The sequence below is a fragment of the Pollicipes pollicipes genome, unplaced genomic scaffold (genome assembly GCF_011947565.3).
Source record: "Pollicipes pollicipes isolate AB1234 unplaced genomic scaffold, Ppol_2.1 Scaffold_4740;HRSCAF=5597_pilon_pilon_pilon, whole genome shotgun sequence".
NCBI lineage: Eukaryota > Metazoa > Arthropoda > Thecostraca > Pollicipedomorpha > Pollicipedidae > Pollicipes > Pollicipes pollicipes.
The window spans coordinates 8,795,802-8,816,982 of NW_023596545.1; the positions used below are offsets into that span (position 1 = coordinate 8,795,802).

Consider the following 21,181-nt stretch of genomic DNA (forward strand, 5'->3'; position numbering starts at 1 on the left):
AGCAACTCAAATCCTCGCCGCGCCCAAAGACGGCATGCACCAATTACCAACTGGTGGATATCTTTGAGCTGTTACCGACACTAGTTCCGCTGGATTGTCTCTCCTCGGTGCTGCCTGCTGTTCATTTCATTAGTGTTGATCCACCGGCAGTTAACTCCAGCGCGATGGCGCGCGCTTATCATTTCTGAAACATCCGCCTCCCACGTAACCCACGCGGAACCTTCCTAATTGTTGTCTAGCAGGATGTTGTGACAGCCGTGTCGCGTTTGTGCTGATTTTGTGAACGGGCGGTCCCCTGATAGTACGTAACCTGACGTTTGGCACCACTCCTGGCAGCACAGATCGCTACAGCTCACATACAAGTTATCTAGCACGGATCGACTCGGCGTGGCAACTCACTGCAATGTGCGAGGCAAGGCCAGTTATATTTTGGAGGTTTGACAATTGGTTTCCCGAGTAGCTCTGTAATTCTATGTATGTATATACATATATATATATATATATATATATATATATATATATATATATATATATATTCACCAACAAAATACCCCAGAGAAAGGGTATTTTGAAAAAATGCACATTTTTCAAGAATATCATATTTTCATGAGCAAACCACATTTTATGCCTCCGTAACAACATTTTTCTTTGAGAAAACTGTGTGTTTGGTCAAAACCTGTATGTTATTATGCCACAGAAGGATACAATGCGCGGTCGCTTCACGAGTTAACCGAGAAAAGGGACACACTTATACCTCACCATGCGCGGTCACAGTTCGCACATTTCGGCAGGAGATCCGGCCTCTTACCTCCCGTCTCTCTCTCCCCTTCAGTAAATTGTGCATTTTGGACCGCCTTACGATCGTTCTGCGGACGCGTACGGAAAACCGGCCCATTGGGGTACCGATAGTGTATTATTAATAGTGATAGTGATTAGTGATAGTGAATAGTGATAGTGATAGTGATTAAGCTGCGCGTCTGGGAAACCAGAGGCACGGGGATTCCAGGCACAGATTCCCTGCGTTTCGCGCATTTCCTGTCGGAGCGAGGGGCAAGCGACGTCATGAAGCCTCTGCCGCTGACTGCGTCACAAAGCCACAATGACCCCTCCAAACAGATACCCACATCGACTTACTGATGACCGTTCGACAGTCAGAGAAGAATGTCCTAAATAAATGTTGATAATATCTCAGGCGCTCCGTTACTTGTCCACGCTGTCATCACCGCTGCTGGAAATGCGCCGCACTTAACGAAACATGAGCGCGTGAACTAATGCACGTAACGACACGCTTTCCAGAGAGCACTCGGGTAAATGAGGCAATTCTAGCCTGGATGACAGCTTGCCGCTGTGCTATTTCTGCTGGCTTTCAAATCATACGCAGCAGCCCTGGTGGGCACGGGATTCTGCCGAGCACATGCCATCATCCAGCTTGTTGTCCCAACGCAATGTCTGCTCCCTTCACGTGATGCACACTTAAGTGGATGTGCGCTGACGCTTTACCTGGGGATGTTTTTCTGCCGAACCGTACGCGTAATCTGGTGTTTTTCTCCTGTCAGAGCGCTCGGCGGTTACTTCGCCGGGCGCTGTTTTTACAACTCAGGCAAGGAACACGCCTCTAGAAACTGCAAGCGCATCACTGGAAAACTATCTCGACAAGGCATTCGGACAGCCAAATCTTCCGAATCTTGACGATCGTCCAACGCGCAGCTGGATAAACCACCCGGTAAATCAGCTACAAAACGTTTTCAGTGGAAGACGTCTAAAGGAGTTAACGTGTCAGGAGCCCCGTTTTGACAAAGAAACATATTCCGCTTCAACTTTTCCTTCGTACTTTTAAAGTCGTGTGCTGAAATTTTTCTCACAAAAACTTTATTATGCCACACGAACACACGATAAATGAAAGTTGAAGACTCCACAAACTGTAAGGCGAACAAGTACTGGCGCTCGCTGAGCCTTATCATGACAATGGCATATCATCATCGTTTGGAACGTGACTGTGTTACATATCAAGCAGGTGCTCAGATATGCGTGCACGGCAGGAGCGTCGATGTATCGTCGACGACATAAGGTATAAACACCGTGCTCTTTTGAGGGCAAACGTAGTGCCTCGGACATCAGGACGAGCATTGAATAACGGCACCTGAAAAGCGCACTTCGTGTCGCTCGTTCAATACACTGGAATGTGTTATTACCGCGCCCCAAGAAAGAACAAGAAAGACTTGAGCACATACGGCCGCCGAGCCCAGGACGAGCTTCGGTCAGGATCCCAGTTTGGAGACTCATTGGCGTCGGGCCTTATTACGGAAATCCTGTACGCACCCCCGTTCGTCTATAAAAACGTGCCGGGCTTCCGCATACCGCCTCCAGTTTCAAAGCCGGCTTCACAATAGCCGACCGGCCCGTCTCCCGGTGACAGTCAACTGATAGCCGAGCAAGGTCGGCTCGCTGCGGGCGAGATAAAAACGCGTGGGGGACCTGCAGCCACGCCTCTTAGGTGCCGACGCAAAGACGGCGTTCTTGCAATATTCGGGTAAGGTGTATGCGCGCGCGCACACGCGCACCCCCTCCCCCTCCCCCCCTCCCCACACACACGCACACACACACACACACACACACACACACACACACACACACACACACACACACACACACACACACACACACACACACACACACACACACCACACACACACACACACACACAGCTGGGCTGTGCGCGAGGTCATAACTGGGCTCGGATGAAACGATTAGCCGTTGGCCCCGTGAATCACGTGAGCCCGTGATGTCTCAGTCCCGCCACGGCTGGGGTCAGACTGCGGGACGTACGGCCTCTGCCGATGCCTCAGAACCGCTGCGGCTGAGGCCCGACTGCGGGACGTACAGCCTCTGGTGACGCCAGCCGTACGTCCATGCCTGCTAACATGAGAGGGAGTACTGCAGGTGACTGCAGGTGACGAAGAGTCGGTGCCCGCCAGGAGGTCATCCTGCTCAGGCGCTGTGGGCAGGCCAGCCTGCTCAGGCGCTGTCAGAAGGCCAGCCTGCTCAGGCGCTGTCAGGCCAGCCTGCTCAGGCGCTGTCAGAAGGCCAGCGCTGCTCAGGCGTGTGGGCAGGCCAGCCTGCTCAGGCGCTGTCAGAAGGCCAGCCTGCTCAGGCGCTGTCAGAAGGCCAGCCTGCTCAGGCGCTGTGGGCAGGCCAGCCTGCTCAGGCGCTGTCAGAAGGCCAGCCTGCTCAGGCGCTGTAAGGCCAGCCTGCTCAGGCCGCTGCATACGGAAGGACGGCATGCTAGGCTGTCAGAAGGCCAACCTGCTCAGGCACTGTCAGGAGGCCACTCTGCTCGCGCTGCTGATCGTCATCAGTCCCAACATCTTGTTTCTGAAGCTGCAGGAGCAGCAGACGTCTCGTGTGGCATGAGAACACGCATTCCCTCTCACATCCGCGGTGGTCCGGCGCCAAGTACATATTGATGCCGGCGCCAATACATATTGATGCCCGCAGCAAATGGTGGACCAGAATGGATCGTCGCATCGGGCCAGCGAATCACATTCTGTGCAAGCTATCAGATGGACCACGCTTATCAGTATTAGCTGCTTCATTCTGTGGCGGTCATCTACCACCTCACGTTGGGCCTATGTGTAGGCGTAGGCCCATGCACAGGCATCGCGACAGCGTTCGTGATCCACAACACTTGATCAGATGATCGATTGAGGACGACGTCTGCAATAGTATATTTTGCCTTTTCCTGGTACCGACATCCACGTCTGCACCTATTGGTAACCACATCATGAATCACCTCTCACTGATATTATCCAACGTGTCCATGTTCTGCCGCCCGTTTGGGTCTGGCCGTTGTTCGTGATCAGACACATGCGAACAGCTGCCTCCCTTCGACGTGTCCGAGGACCCGTCACGACAGCATCGGTATTCACACAGACCGCTGCCGGCCCGGTCCGGGCGGTGGCGTCCGCACCAACAGTGTCACCTCGCCTACCTCCGACAGAGCCGGTGGCCAAACACCGCTGCCGGCCCGGTCCGGGCGGTGGTGTCCGCACCAACAGTGTCGCCTCGCCTACCTCCGACAGAGCCGGTGGCCAAACACCCCTACCGGCCCGGTCCGATCGGTGGCGTCCGCACCAACAGTGTCGCCTCGCCCACCTCCGACAAAGGCGGTAGCCAGACACCCCTGCCAGCCCGGTCCGGGCGGTGGCGTCCGCACCAACAGTGTGGCCTCGCCTACCTCCGACAGAGCCGGTGGCCAAACACCCCTGCCGGTCCGGTCCGGGCAGTGACGTCCGCACCAACAGTGTCATCTCGCCTATCTCCGACAGAGCCGGTGGTCAAACACCCCTGCCGGCCCGGCCCGAGCGGTGGCGTCCGCACCAACAGTGTCGCCTCGCCTACCTCCGACAGAGGCGGTGGCCAAACACCCCTGCCGGCCCGGTCGGGGCCATGACGTCCTCACCAACAGTGTCCGCTCGCTGCTTGCATAAGCAGTTGACAGCCGCAGACGGACAGTGCGTTGAAGACGGGCGCCAGGCCTCCGGTGCAGGACGGCGCCACCCGCGCGTCTCGGTGCGTGTTGGGGCTCCGGTATGGGGGGAGGTTAGGGGGGGGGGGGGTAATTAGCAGCCGGTTCTCGGCTCGGGTTTCTCCGCAAGCGCTGGGACATACTAAGCGGGCGCTGCGCTTATGCTGGATTGGACAATGACATCAGTAACAGCGAAACCCACTTACGTCGTGTGCACCGTCGGCGGGGAAGATCATGACGCGATTCCCGGGGCGATATAAATGAATGGTCTTTTTTTATTTATGAGCCGGCTGGAGCCAGAATGACGACGATGAATGAAAAAAATATGCAGCATCACGGCTGTCCCTGTCTGGTCCTGGAATCACGAGTAGGTTTGCTGGCATTCATATGCGGATCCGTGGACTGTTAGATGAATACGATAAATGACGGCTGCGGGAACGGCCAGCTGCCGCCTTAGATGTTAGTGAGCGTCATAGGCTTTTGCCTCGAGTTCCTCACGCCAGCATGAAACAATTATAACATGCGTTAACCTCATGTGTTAAGCATTAAAACCTCGATGCGCTAAAGATCGTGTGTTAAAAGTATTCCCTTCATATTGAGATGAATTTGGAGTTAGATTTGAAAAGATGTGTTGAGGTAAGAAAAAGGGTGCGACCAATCAGCCAACTACTCCGCCGGTACACTAACCGTCACCGACGTTAACACACAAAAGGACGTAAGCCCAATTAACTGCAGCTCTTCGGATGGAAAGCAGAAGTTTCCAGAAACTTCATGATTGATCGCCCGAGGCTGTCAGTGGATTACATAGCTACAACATTGGTGCTGATATCACGAAGCTCGAGAAATCGATAGCGCTGCACCGAAAACGACAAAAAGCATTTGCTCATTTTTTGACACAGTTCTGAGTCTGGTGGGATTCGCATTCCGATTCGGAATCCTAACTTTTCGAGACTATGACAGATTGGCAGCGCTGACTAAAAAAAGAAACTTGGGTCTCAGACTACATCTTGAATTACATTCGAGTTGAGGATGCAATGCAATCATGTTGCAAATCCTTCACTGATACCACATGCATTGATACCACATATTTTGTATTTATTGGTCCGTTTTTAAGTTTACTGACCTCGCCTGCAAGTGAATGGCTGGACTGAAGTAGATCGTCTAGTTTGCGTACGATTTGGCGCCGGCGGGCCAACACAATCATAACGGCTACCAGTATATTTGTGCAGTTATAACAGCGATCACTTCCAAGGCGTCAAAAAAGCTATAGCTAAGTTTAGGATGCTTATATATATATATATATATATATATATATATATATATATATATATATTCGGTGACAGAGTGAAATTGGGTTTAAATCTATCTTACAACTTGTTTAATCTCATCTCTGGCATTGTGTCGTCAAAATGTGGATGCCTGGGAAGTCTTTTTAGGTTCAGATTCAAGATCAACATTTATAGATTTCAACCCCGTAAGTTTTCTTGACTTTTCTGCTCTGTTATACCGGAAAAATATGTCAGGCTTATAAACTTTCATGTCAGACCTTGAACATGACTTCCGATGATTATCACTCGGAAATGCATGCAAATTAGAAAGCCTGGTTCACCATCGGGCCCGAAATCACATTAAGTTTGCAGCATTTTCAACGTAATATACACACAATAAACCACAACAAACCTCTCGTGTCTTTGGCTAGGGGTATTCCATCAGAAACCGATGAACTTTGACTCGATAGTCCAGGATTCAGACACAGCCCTAGAACTGTGATTAGGTTGTCCAGGGCTCGGACTCAAACTGGAATTTGTAGACTATGGAGGCGACTAACCTCAAACCCGAATTCGTTCCACGCGATTTGACCAGGTAGAACTATGGACAGGGACTCACAAGTCCGGCATCCGGACCCGGGCTTGGAATAAAACTCCGGTAGTTCCTGACCTCAGACCGGTTGGGTCAGAGTACATACTCCTCCCGAGGTGGCCGTCCGGCCCGTGACACGCGCACGGAGGCAGGTCTGGCTGCGCGCCGCACCAGCTGGCACCGCATACGCCCCCGACCCCGGAGCAGCGCCACCATTGCATCGTTGCCAGCGGCCGGCCGGGCCAGGCCGTGGCGCCCCTCCAGCTGGTTTGGCGCCGCCGCCAAACGGGAGCAGCCAGCTCGGCCGGCTGACCGGCCGTCCGGTCCCCGAGGGCACCGGGCCGCAGTCCGTGCCGGCGGCACTCGGCGTGCCGGCCCAGAGCGCCGGCGGCGGACCCGAGCCGGCCAGCGACGAGACACGTCGGATTAGCGCCGACCCGGTGATGAAGTCCCGGCGCCGGACGGGCTCAGCCGCCCCCGCGCTCGCTCCGATTGATGGGCTAACGAGTTCGGCATGGGCGCCGGCCGCTGGGACCCCTCGCGCTAAAAGACGGAGGAGGCGGTGCTGTATTATCTTCGCTCACGGTAGTGGCTGAATAAGAGACCGCGACGGCGCAGCGCTCAGTGACGTCAACAAATACCATTAGCTGCCAGGATGGCGTCACGGCGAGCGTGATCAGCTGACGAATTGACGCTGCAGCAAATGTACAACGTCCATGGGATTGACGTCGCCTCTGAGATGCTGAGGAATATCAGAGGCGAAGGCAATTCCGACTTCCGATGTGATGGTTTTGGAGACGCAAATGTCCCAGTCACGATCTCACGTTCATTGCTTCCGCTACCGGGACCAAACCGTGCTTCGCCAGATCATCTGCCTACGTGCAGCACACACACCTTGATCCGTCCACAGGATGTTAATGCCGCCGAGCAGCCAGCCATAACCGAAAGGGAGACGAGGTCACCATCATGCGGCGGATTCCCCGGCGCGCTGAGATCGGCCCGGACCACCGGCGCCGCCGGCCGTGCCGCCTGCAGACGGCACGGCTCGTTAACGGCCGGCCGACGTCACGACGCAGACGGCCGTCGCCGCGGACGCGGCAGAGGCAGGGTCCACTGATCACCGGCTGAGTGTCGGCGGCCCGCCGTCTGTCTCGAGCGCTGCCCGGCGCGCCGGCCGGCCGCCGCTCGAACGGTCACGGTCAAGCTACTGATTGAGGGGCGGGGACGTTGATAGGGAGGCCCGGCTGGGCTTTGCCCACTCGGGGTGACGGGGATGACGGACGGAGCCTGCCCACGTCAGCCGGTCTGGGTGACAGGGACAGACTCTGCCCGGTCGGGATGCGGTCGGGGTGCCGCGCTAACGGGCTCTGGCCGGTCGGGGTGCCGCGCTGATGGGCTCTGGCCGGTCGGGGTGCCGCGCTGCCGGGCTCTGGCCGGTCCGGGTGCCGGGCCCGGGATGCGAGACCAGGCACATACGGCGGTGTGGCCGGCCGCTCGGTCGGTTGCATTCTCCGCACCAGCCGCACCGCCGGCGGCCCGGACCAGGCTGGTGGGCCGAAGGCCAAGAGGTCGGCACCGAACGCGGAAACTAACCTGTCTGGAGATGTGGCGGGGAGATGGATCGGGTGATGTTTGGAAACCTTCGAATATTGATAGGAGACTAAACGGCTTCTGATTGTTATTGGTCGTGCCGGAAGCCACTTTCGTGGAGGGGGTCCACAAAATAGTTGTGTTTGAACCTATTACGCCAACTGTAGGTACTATTTGTCTGTGCACTACCAGGCCAAGGGGTCGTTTATTACCGGCGTGGAGCGCAGTAAATACAAGACGGTGATTCATTTCCATACCGCGAGATTAGCATTTAAAATACCTCAACTGATAATAAATTGTGCGCCTAAAGACATTGATGTGACAGGGTTGAATATTGCCGATTGAGCACTTCTGTGGTGTTCATAGTGCTCTCGAGTTATTAGCAGAGACCTGCAATCGCACACTCTGGGGTAAGCGCCGCAAAAACTGCTCGATCGGAATGGACCCGCGCGGGCACGGCCTGACGACCCGCCCGCTTGACCTGGCACACCCGCACGAGACTTCCGCCTTTGTGTCATGCCATGCCAGTCAAACAGGGCGGACATAGCCGTGGCGTAGTCAGCTGTGTCGCTCGTCTTTTGGTGTCCACCCATCCAGCCGCGGACACGTGTAGCCACCCGCCGGCTACAGACGCCCCAGCCGCAGACAAATCCATCATTGGGCAGGACGGCATGTCGCGATCAGACTTCTCAAGGGCGTACGACGCGCCCGTGTCCGCGTGCGCATGGAGCGCTCCGGCAAGGCAGACATGTGTCTGAACACCGACAACACTCAGACATCAGTCTTCCATGCTGCATGATTGTGTGGGCGTAACACGGTGTGCCAGCGGTCCTCTGAGCGATACAGCCAAATGGGTGTCGACGCCCTGATTTGCGAACTGCCGTGCCAGAGCCGTGTCTTTACCGGAGCAGACGCCCGGAAACAAGTAAAACTCTCACAAACTCTTTCGCGAGGAATAGTGGTTGCATGACTCGGAATGCGTATTCGTGGCTTCCATTTCTCAGACAATTACTTGGCCGTATGCATCTTTAGTCTTTCTTTTACGATCATCGGCCCTGTGCCAGAGAAATCCGCCTCGCCATCACTTGGGACGACGGAAGGGCCGGTAAGCTATTTGTTAACAGAATACCAGTCACGACAGTCTGGTTCGTTCGTCTGGGCAGAACCGATTCGATCATACAAGCGTCTCACCATCACTGCGGTGGACTGGTTGAGCGCGTTGTTATGCGAAACATTATATTCAGAACTCAATAGGATAACACACGCTTTTATGAGCGTAGCTCGAAATTCTACTTTATGTACCTGACTCGTTCTTAATTGGCTGCTTCCACTAACATGCCGAGCATAGGAAACAAGACTCGAGAAAATTAAATTTCCTTCAGGTACCAAGGATGGATCCAGATTTTCGTCAAGGGAGGCGCCATACTTCATTGTGGTTTTCCTGGAGCTTGGTGCCATCCCCTCACAAAAAGTTCCTGGAGTTCGGCCATTTTATCTTCAGATTCTTATTGCTTATTCAGTAAAAAATATTTAGGTGGAATGGTGCATTGACTTGAGTCCACTTTATTCCTAACTTTTATTTAATCTCCATATTGAACTTAAAGATTTCGGGCCGTTTGTGGTGCCCCTGACATTTAATGCATCTGAAAAATAAAAGCTGCAATGGACCCAAAATGAAAACTTTGGCACTCCTTCAACGTAACATTTTTGTGCCGCTTCCGGATGTGCCACCGACAGACATGCACCTTAAATGTCAAGCATGTCAAACGCAAAGCGTGTATAAAGCGCCAGTGCAACGTGTCGGTCGACTAATAGTAAATCACGACCTGAAAGACGTAAAACCCTTTCATCGTCTGCAGACAGGATCACCCGACCACAATTATTGCAAACTTCGTACGAACCAAAAGCGGATGTGTATTGTCTAACAGATGTCCCAGATTGAGTCTCAATGAACCACAAGTATGGATGACGTCGTAGCTTTTCATGTTGCATTGACCCGTGCCGTACTAAGATGACGCTGATCCACAGCGTGACGTCAGCATGCAGTGTGCATATGACGTCATTCAGTCGCTAAGGCAGGTCGATGAGCTTAGCACTGATCACATGTTTATCACATGATCACATGCTGAGCTTGGCACTGATCACACACATGGCCAGTGTCCTCAAGCTTTCCATTCTTTGTAAAAGATTAAATTGTAGAGTCGGTAAAAAACCAACGCGCCGCCGCTGTTTCCCAGAAATAAGAAATAAGCCCCTGTCTTGTCGCAACTAATTAAAACCTTCTGTAACGACGTCCAGTCCTCAGCAACCAGCCGGCTTTCTTACGATGCCCTGACCGCGACAGCCGGCAGTTGGCATTGATATTACATACCTGCACATCAGTAACTACGGAGGATAGTATCACCAGGTGACGGTACTCCAGGTCAGTATTTCAGGTCGGCATTTCTTCCCGTGCATAGCTGGGTTCTGCGTGGCAGCGGTGAAACAGCTCTTCGTTGGGGATTTGCTCCGACTGAGCCCGGTGACTTGATCAGCAGCCTGAACGACTTTTTATGTCGTTCTCCTTCTTTGCTTGACATTAGGAGCCTATTTCGCGAGACTCCACGTGTCATACAGGCCAACATCTTTGTTCAAAGTATCACGCAAACACATGAAATTGGCGGGCATCAAAGTTCCTCAGCCTTTCGTGCCTTCTTGCCATCCCAGTTCAGTACGATAAGATATTTAGTGAAACGGAACACAATAAGTACATGCATCACCTAAAAATTTCCGTGGGTGTTTTGAAACCAACTGAAAGGTTATTTATCGACGCATGTGACTCCTGCGGTCGTTGGCATCACCCCATCTGGAAGAGACGGAGGACACTACAAGCTCGCCATGGCGCGCCGCAGCGAACCGCGCAGTGGGAGTGGGAATGCGTTTCGATATTTGCTACACTTCATGAATCTCGGCTAAAACATGGCCACCAATATGGATTGCCTTTTACCTTATTTTCTACCCATTCCGCAGTGTTCCTACCGTCTTCCTCCAACAGTGAGAAACCGCATTCCTATTCGACTTTACTTTCTCCTTCATCCTAAATTTTCTTTGCTCCAAAAATGCCTTCACTTTTCCACTTCCTACAGCTTTGCCATTTGTTATTGGCTCGGAAAAATCATCGTGTAACGCATCCCCAATCCCAGTCCGAAGTCCCGCAGCGTCCTCCCCAGGCCGTGGAAATAAAGCATGTCGACACAGCGCCACACGGCTAAGCATCCCTTCCGTCGAGTATGAGCTCCTGTCTCAAGTCTGAGTTCCACACTTGAGCAGATCGGTGCAGTGTCTGAGCTCCACACCGGGGCAGATCTGAGCAGCGTCTGGGCTACACATCGGAGCTAATCGGTGCAGTACCTGGGTCCCACACGCGTCAGTGTAGCCGGCGTGTGCGTGATGCGCCACAGACGGGCGTGGCCTGACAACAAGGGACTTGCCAAATCACCGACGAAGCCAACTTTACCGGCAGCGTCCGCAACTGACCACGTAAACGTCACCAATTTCATCCTCAAACTTCCGGGTGCCTGGAACCACGGACAGTCCCGCTCTCCATCCGGCTCATAATTTGGCGGGCCATCCGAGCAGCAATGATCCGGGGCGGACGCAGCGGAAGGGCGGGTCTGCAGCGTCCGGCGCCGCGGCTGACCGCGTGTGGTGGATGACCGTACCGCGCGTCCTCCCGTGTGGCACGGACGCGGAGGCGCCATAGGCGGTCAGGCCGGTGGGTCCCGTGACTGGTTCCGTGACTTATCGCCGCTCGCGAGGGGGCTGGGGTTCATCGAGGTCACGCCGGGTCACGCCGGGTCACAGCGGGGTCGCGCGGGTCCGGCAAGGGTCAGTGGGGTGCTGGCCGGACCTTGACGCCGTCCTTGCAAGGCTGCCATTCGGCGCTGGCGGTGGCGAAGCGTCGGCAGTCAGGCGAGCGGGGGCTGGTCTGGATGCGCTAGCGCCCCGTCACCGGCCCAACTCAACGGCAACGGACCTCACCCCGGGCAGAGCGCGACGACCCGGCAGAGCAGGGGAGCTGGGAAGAGCACGGGAGCCGGGAAGAGCACCGCAGACTCGTCACGGGCCGAACCTCGGCTGCGAACTTCAACCCAGGCAGAGTACAGGAGCCCAGCAGAGCGCTAGAGCCGGGCAGAGCACGGCCGATGGCCCGGCTTGAATGAAGGCTTGGAACAATGAAGGAAAGTAAAATGTTATCGTCATGGCTCTATCTGACGTTGCATGAATAAGGTGGTGACAGAGGGTGCATTCGTAAGCTAGTTTTGCGGGGCCAGGGAGCGTCCTCCGCCTCGGCAGCTGTGTTGTCAGAGTCGTTCATTAGACCGTAAGCCTCACTCCATAACCCTCGGGCATAAAAAAGCAATCTCAGCCGCCATGTTTACCCGAGAGCGTACCTTCCATACATCAATGTCTAGTAGCCGGTTGAGCCTGCTTCTCCCCGAGCATAGAAGGCGGTGGCTCGAGGCTCAGAGAGCGGGTGAGGTGGAGCGAGGCAGTGTCTGACCTCTGGTCTCCATCGACGATCGAGCTGGCGTGAACGACATGTCACGCTCGTATCGAACTTGGGATCACATGTAACGGACGTGCCGTGGTGTCTCGAACTGTCATGGACATGCTTTGGTGTCTCGAGCTGCCCTGGACGTGCTGTGATGTCTTGATCCTGTGGTGTCTCGAGCTCAGGGATTCGGGCAAGCAGACGAACGCGACGAGCATCACCCTGCCGACCAGGGCACCGGCCCGGACCAGTCCGAGTCGACCTGCCCGGCAGCAACTCCTGACTTGCACCCCACGGGTCTGGCTTGAGGCGGCAGAGACCCTGGTAAGGAGACCGCGCAGGACAGGGTGGGTTTGGCCCGATGCACAGGTGCGTCGGCGCAGTCTGTGCGTGCGTGTGCGTGTGCTGATAACGGCACGAGTTGGCCGTGCATCACCGGCCTTCCGTGGTAAGGTTGTCATTAATTACACCCTAAGGCCTGTCCCCTGGGGAGGCCCTGGCTGGTCAACCGCCGCCAAGCGCAGCGAACTTTTGCACCGAATTTTGAATTGCACCTCACGGGTCTGGCTGGCCTCGGCTGGCGTTCGCTCCGCCGGGCCGCCCTGGTCCGGGTCGGCTAAACGGTATGGTCGCCAGCGGCGGTCACGCACACCAAGCCATTAGGATGCCACTCGTCCTCCTCCGACAGATAGGCGTAGGGCCTCCACGCGCCAACAGATAGGCGCTGAGGAAGCGAGCAGGCGGCGCCACACACGACAGCGATTACGATCTGCAGGTGGTCCGGCGAGCGGAGGAGGATACCAGCCGTGGTGGGACGCCGGGCGACACCGACCGCAGAGCCCCGCGAGCGGAGAGGATACCAGCCGCAGCGGGTGCCGGGCAACACCGTCCGCAGAGCCCCGCGAGCGGAGAGGATACCAGCCGTGGTGGGACGCCGGGCGACACCGACCGCAGAGCCCCGCGAGCGGAGGATACCAGCCGTGGTGGGCGCCGGGACCACACCCGTCCGCAGAGCCCCCGCGAGCGGAGGATACCAGCCGTGGTGGGCGCCGGACACACCGTCCGCAGAGCCCCGCGAGCGGAAGAGGATACCAGTCGTGGTGGGCGCCGGACCACACCGTCCGCAGAGCCCCGCGAGCGGAGAGGATACCAGCCGTGGCGGGCGCCGGGCGGCACCGTCCGCAGAGCCCCCCGAGAGGAGAGGATACCAGCCGTGGCGGGCGCCGGGCGGCACCGTCCGCAGAGCCCCGCGAGAGGAGAGGATACCAGCCGTGGGGGCGCCGGGCGACACCGTCCGCAGAGCCCGCGAGCGGAGAGGATACCAGCCGTGGCGGGCGCCGGACCACACCGTCCGCAGAGTCCCGCGAGAGAGAGGATACCAGCCGTGGCGGGCGCCGGGCGGCACCGTCCGCAGAGCCCCCCGAGAGGAGAGGATACCAGCCGTGGCGGGCGCCGGGCGGCACCGTCCGCAGAGCCCCGCGAGCGGAGAGGATGCCAGCCCTGGCGGGCGCCGGGCGACACCGTACGCAGAGCCCCGCGGCGGCAGAGCGATACCGACCAGCAGTGTCGCACAAGGGCGCACGCCGCTCTCGTGACGGCCGGTGCTGGGTCCGGCCGCAGTCAGGAACCTCGGCTGAGGTGCGGGGGGAAGTGAGCTGCGCGCTGGCCGAGACCAGCGCTGGCACCACCGCCCGCCGTGGTCAGCTCTCGGCTCTCCGTGCACCGGCGGAGCGTACTGTCGCCGCCGTGGTCAGTTCTCAGCTCTCCGTGTGCTGGCGGAGTGGCCTGCCGCCATCCTCTCACAGCCGATGCGCAGTCGCCCCGCCCCTGATTGGCGACGTGAGGCAAGGAGGTGAGACCTAATCTGTCAGCGGCGGCCGAAGCCGGACTGATGTCGGCTGACCGATCACAGATGTCCGATCGCGGCTGACCGATCACAGATCTTCGATCGCGGCTGACCGACCACAGATCTCCAATCTCTGATCGCGGTTGACCGGTCACAGATCTCCGATCGCGGCTGACCGATCACAGATGTCCGATCGCGGCTGATCGATCACAGATCTTCGATCGCGGCTGATCGATCACAGATCTTCGATCGCGGCTGCCGGCGCCGGCTGCCGTACGCTATACCACAGGGGCGCCGACAGCCGCCCATGGCTCGGCGTCGCGCGGGCCACGGCAGTAACGAAGTGCGTCTCCAGCGCACGTCACCCTTCCCGTCTTGGGGTCCAGCCCGCCGGCAAGATGGTCACGCGTGCGACATGGCACACCAGCGCTGCGCGAAACCGACGCAATGCGTTCCTCGAAGTAGGGCAGCAATGGTCGATTGATTCTAATGGAAGACTGGTCGCAAGCTCGTTTTGCTTGCTGGTCGCGTGGTTGACTTTAATTGCTTGGGACCGCTTCTTGTTTTATGTAAGAGCTTATAAAGCTCGGAGCGAATTCCAGACAACCTTGGGACGGCGGAATGTATTTCAGCAGAAATATTTGGACGATCGTTCGCGTTATGTAACTGAAGGCCGAATAGGGTGCTGGAGGTAGACCAATCAAATCACACCATCCGCAATACTTCAAAAAATCACGGACGGAGGTGCTGAGAAAGGTCACTCTGACACAGCTGTCGGCACACAAATCTCCTTATGACCGGACATGACAACTAGGCTGAGTTCCCCTCGGCTGGAGCGGGCGTTGCCGTGTCTATCACGGGCTGAATTCCCCTGCGACTGAAGCGGTTTTTGCCACGCCAGCTACACCGAACTACCCGTCCATGTCAGAACCATAAGTAGCCTCCCCACAGTATACGTGAGCGAGTGAAATGTGTCAAGGGAAGAAACAAGCAATCCGTTGGGTCAAAATATGTGAATATGTAAAACTACCAAACACAGGTTAATATCGCCCAAACTCAAACAAGCATGGACGTCTAATACATCTTGCTTTAGTGCATCATCCGCTTGCAAACCAAGAAGTCACTCGCCAGATTGGCAAAAGGATCTCTCCCGGACCATCTGCATTACCAAGGCATGCTGAGGCGGGACTAGTTCTCAGCCGACACATTTGGCACCGGCCCTCGCAGCCCTCCATTAGCGTCAGCCGCTACGGCACGCGCCGCCGGTGGAACTAACAGCCGGCGGGTGGTGACAGCCCCTCCCCCCCCCCCCCTCTCTCTCTCTCTCTCTCTCTCTCTCTCTCTCTCTCTCTCTCTCTCTCTCTCTCTCTCTCTCTCTCTCTCTCTCTCTCTCTCTCTCTCTCTCTCTCTCTCTCTCTCTCTCTCTCTCTCTCTCTCTCTCTCTCTCTCTCTCTCTCTCTCTCTCTCTCTCTGTCCCTCCCCAGCCCCTCCCGCCACAACGGCACGACCCGTTTGACTGTCGGTGCCCATAGCCGTGCCCGTGTCGGCGGCCTCGCCTGTGGCTGACCGACCCCTTGTCGCCGGTGCTGGCGTCCTCAGATGCGATCTGCCGGCGCCGGCTCGACCTTGCCGTCGGCGGGCGGCAGCACGGTCGCTTCGGTGCCGAACTGTGCTCGACGACGACGTCGGCTGTGACGGCGGCGTCGGCTGTGACGGCGGCGTGACGTCCGCCGTGGCGGCAGCTGGCCGGCGCTCACAGCCGCCGGCATCGGCCGAGCGCAGGCGGCAAGGTCCGCATGCATGGCCCGCCGGCGCGGGGCGACCCTGTCGTCAGCCGAGATCACAACTGGGGCGTGAGTCAGCACGATTGGCCCCGGCCGTAGGACAAACTGCCCAGGGAGCCGCGGCGCACCGGACCATTTGTTTGGTTAGCCAGCGCCTGCAGTGGTCCCCGAAACGTCAGTCTGAGCGGTGCGTCGGTCCGAGAGGGGAGTTTACTCGCTCGGCGGAGCGCGGGGCCGCCGTTTTATGAGGCGAGCGCGGAAGAGCGCGTGGGTCAAATGGGCCCGCTGCCACCTGGCTCCGGTCGATGGGCCGGCAATAAAGCTGGCCGAGCACCTCTTCCGCCGAACGTCCGAACTGCACCGCAGATACAAATCCCGATCCTCCAGCCTCATAGAGAATCGACTGGTTCCGAGATATTTCGGAGATCACCGATTGATCGCGACACCTCCGGGCACTAGCCGAGTAGTTGATCAATTGGACGCGGTGCGGCGCGGTTTTGTTTGACACTACCACGGACACAGCGATTTATCATGCTTTATGACGTCGTTGCGTACGAATCACATTGATCACAAGTACCGGTAAGGACATTGGTAAAACGCCAGGTTTAAAGCAAGGCTGCCAAGGAAAGACGAGCCGGGAAGGCGCTGTTAGGGAATTGCATGTATGTTTGATGACTGTGCTATCCCGGATGGACAATCCTTTTTCAAATTACGTAAGCTGTTCAGTGCATTAGCGAGGAACATTATTCACATAGATAAGACAGTAGTAAAATAGCCTTATTCCTCGGAGAAAAGCCAGGAGAATGGAAATATAGTTGGGTAGATGTTTCGGCAGCACACCCTTATCGAAACAATATTTTCTGCTATTGTTTTGATACTGTTTCGACATATCTCCATTTTCCTGGTTTTGCTCCGAGGAATAAGGCTACAACTACTGTATTATCCATATCACCTTTTCGCCGGCTATGTCAGCTAGCGCCGATAATCTTAGAAGGTTTCAACGGAATATCGGTGTTTTAAAAACAAAATGGATGAGCAGCATTTTGTCATGAAGCTTTGAAGCAGTCGAATAATGGATTGCGCCTAGCCTTTTCACTGTCATCACTTGCACAAACTCGTCCCTTTCCACTCTGCCATCATTCTGTTTCCTGTTCCACTCTCTTACTCATCAACCACACGCTTAGTCAAGAAATCACCCACTCGTCGATTCAGTCACTCAGTCGCTCTTCCGCTGTTACTCATTCACTTTTTTCTGTTCCCTGCCTCACCTTTTCGTAATTTTTGGCCTATATCGGCGTGGTGTCCTCTCACCTTTCTCAACTATCGTGGACTATTTCTGCGATGATTTTCAGAAGGCTTGCTACATGCTTGTTTGGGAGAAGAGGTCTCGTAGTTTGTCGCCCATTGGGAGTGCGATCAGCGTTACGGTTCTTAAGAGCACGCCAACATCGAACCAAGATGAAGGGTGACAACATTCATCATCTATTATAACCATGACTGATGGCATTTAATATATGAAATGAAAGTCGAGCAATTATACGTTGCGTTCAAACTTTGCTGCTGATGACGAATATCATGTCAAGTTCTGGCACAGTGACGACTCAACTTCCAGCATGCCAGTTGAGAGCTTAATGGAACCAAAAGTCCGAAGCCCATTTCACAATCGGATCGAGTTGGGGGTTGACATATGAATAGCAAAACGAGACCCGGCGTTATCCAACCCAGTATGCTAATGAAGGCTATAAATAGTGCAACCATGGATTCAGACACGAAAGTCAATGGGTTCGCGTGTTTCCGACCGCGACCTTTGAACGACCGGCCGACTGCCGCCGGCGCTCAGCAGCTGACCCGGCCGTTCCGTCGTCGTGCCGGGGCGCGTGTGGAGCCTGCCCCGATGGGGCTGAGCCGCCGCCCCACACGGGCTCGTCAGTCCAGTCATGCCTGCTGTTGGCGGCACAAGCTCTCACCATCGATGTACATTGGGATGAATGGACTCACAACCGAAAACTGCCCGAATCAACCGTCATTCAAACGCCACCCGCGCCAATACTGCATTAACGGCAAATTGGTTTGGCTCAAATTTCCGCAGTGGCCAGGATTCCGCTGTTTACATTAGTGAGGGTCATGGGGCTTCTCATTAGGCGAACATTTCTTTATCTGGTTATCGCCATTCCGGCTGGCGCTCGGTTGACGGGAGAGATAGCGAAGGGTAAATGATGGGCACCTGCCGCCCAGCTGGTGCGGGCTCATCAGTCCATCACCCATCCCTCCGATGGATAGGTCTCCACCGAGTCTGTCGACACGGCTTTCGACCGCGTCATCGTCAGTCTGGGTTCTCCTCAGACCAGCATCTCTCGTACCGAACGGCTCGTCTCTCCCCATTACTCCTTGGAACCAGCCACTGCCGCAACCGTCAGTTTTATGACGATCGATTATCAAATCTCGGCGTGCTCTCGATATATGTTCAGCTTCCATCGTATCGGGCTACCCATCTCTCCCGTCGTATCAGGGCTTCTTCCCAGTGTGTCTCACAGTGGATCGGCCGGTTGTCCGATTCGTTCCCATACGCCATGCTCGGTCACACACGGGGTTTCGGGTGCCCGGGTGATCTTCTCGCTCTTGACGAGCACTGACTGCCCTTAGCATCTCTCGTCATCGCACTGACACGTCCACGGAAGCACGGGCCGCGGCGACCCTGGACGGGCCCAGCCGTGTCCGTACAGTGGTCAGGGCTCCCGGTCGGCACTGAATGACGGACGGCCGGACGCGTGACAGACGGCCGGACGCGTGACATACGGCGGACGCGCGGCGCCCGCCGGCTCCCTGATGAGACGGCGTCACCGCTGGCCGGGTGCGCGCCGAGCCAAGACGTCACGCTCCACCGGCTCGCCAGGCGTCGCCGAGCGGCGCCGCTCGCGTCAGGCCCGTGGCGAGTGCAGCCCCCCGTCGGCTTGGCTGGCGCCGCTCGCTGCCGGCACCTGTTTACAAGCGGCGAGGCCGCTGATGATACACCTGTCGCCGTAACGGTGGTCGGCTCTCTGCGTCCGCTAGTTACGAGCGGCCGCCGATGGTTTGCACCGGCGCCCGGCCGCGTCATTCGCGCTTGAAGGGGTGTTTGCCTCCGCACGCGCCGCCCGTGGAAGGGGGAAGACGGCGGGTGGCCGCCAATCAGGCCGCGAAGGGAGCGCTGCAGCTGTTTTCACGAAACATGATGACCGTTTTGAAACAACAGCCAAAGCATTACGCTGCAATGATTACGGGGTACTGCCGCCCGCATTGTTACGCCGTGAAAACAGAGCTTAAAATATGCCAGTCGCGACATGCATGCTCCTTGCCGTTGGGCAGCTGCCGATTTTCGTAAATCGTTTCGCAACTAGCTGTGCCAAGCAGCGTCGCACATACCTCGCGCCGTGTTTAGCGATAAGCCAAGTGGTGGCCGTCGTGCGGGTGACAGAGCAGTCGGTGCCGGCCGGCTGACGACATGTCTGCCACGCTGCAGACCGGACGCAGATTGAGAAGGCGGTCCGCCCGATTGCGTGACGACTGGATTCTTGGCGCGGTAATGAAGCCACCACACGCACGCGACAGGCGGCGCAGGCAGAGGCAGGCTGAGCTTGGGGGCTGGCCGGTTGCGCGGCCGGTCAGGTCGACCCCTGCTGCGTGCACGGCAGCAGCGCCCAGTCGAGCACCTACAACACTCAGAATACAGCCGATCGAACCTCGGGAACATCTGCCCGACACACAGCCCACCAGGGCCCGGGCGTGAGACACAAACGGGGTCACTCGCGTGTCGGCCGTGTGGCGGGGCCCGGCCCGCCATACACAGCAATGCCCCCTACACCCCCCCCCCCCCCACCGGTATGTCCTATGTCAACAGGCGGCGGAAGCGATGACACTCTCGACCCTGCCGCTGGCCAGGCGGGTCTGGCCGGGAGGCCGGGTCATCGCCAGGTCACGGCCAGACGCCACCGAAGGCCACCGAAGGCCGCCGTGCCATTGCTGATCACTGCTGACTGACAGACGACAGCTCTGGCGAGGATTGATGTGTGTGCGCCCACAGTAGTGTGCCACGCTGCGGGCACGGCAGCGTGCCACGCCGCGGCCACGGCACCGCCCACGCCGCGGGCACGACAGCGCGCCACGCCGCGGGCACGGCAGTGCTCCACACTGCGCGTCCCACAGAGTGCACGCCACGGGCCAGGCAACGCGTCACGCCGCGGACGCGTTGGCGGATAGTTCCGGCAATGGATTCAGCGCGCGTTGGCAGCCGCGGACCGCTGCCAGGCCTGTCGGTGGCACACATCGTGCTGAAAATATCCCGAAGTTTCTCGCTTTATGGATGTTTATTAATATTTCAGTTCCGCGGGCCGGCCAGCGCGTTTGTTTAATGCACTAGTCGACGTCATAACCTGTAATTGGATCCCTGGGATCGCTTTGATTCGGACGGCACGTCTCAATTCTCTCGGAGGCTGCTAGGGCCCGCGAATGTAAACCAATAAAGTAAAATATTGACATCAGGCGGAGCTCATATTGATAGATATGGTAGACCACCTGGCTCACCATCGGCGTGTGGCGGTGCGCGTTGAGTTTAGCCTTGGCAGCGGGCAGACTGGAGTGTGGATAATGAGAGGATAATGGGGGATACAGAGCCAGCCGTTCCATCAGCGTATGAGTTCCTCGAAGCTGAAAACTTTGGGGCGATGCAGATCGGTTTGCGTTTCGCAGGCATTTCAATGCCGACGGCATAATAAAAGAGTCATTCGACTTGGACTATTAAAGCGCCATAAAATCATGACGAATTTTATTTTTGAATGACTGATAAACAGACAACTAAAATAAGAAATAAATGCACGTTCACGTTATTATGCTATGCCATTGTTATTCTGTGTTATTCAGCTATGTTGTTCATTAAGTGATTGCGATGCCAGAACACTTTGACGAACAAAACGCCTAACTTGCTGAAACCCCAATAGGTCGTAAGTATCAAGCCGGCAGATGCCATAAATTCTCGTCAAGAGCCTAGCATCCACGGAATGGAGCTG

General features: G+C 56.5%; 1 protein-coding gene across 2 annotated transcripts in view; it reads right to left on the reverse strand.

Annotated features, from left to right (window-relative positions):
- LOC119097915 (octopamine receptor beta-2R) overlaps positions 1–21,181 on the reverse strand; it is a 78,618-nt gene that overhangs the window by 56,062 nt on the left and 1,375 nt on the right. The gene's annotated exons all lie outside the window — the stretch shown is intronic.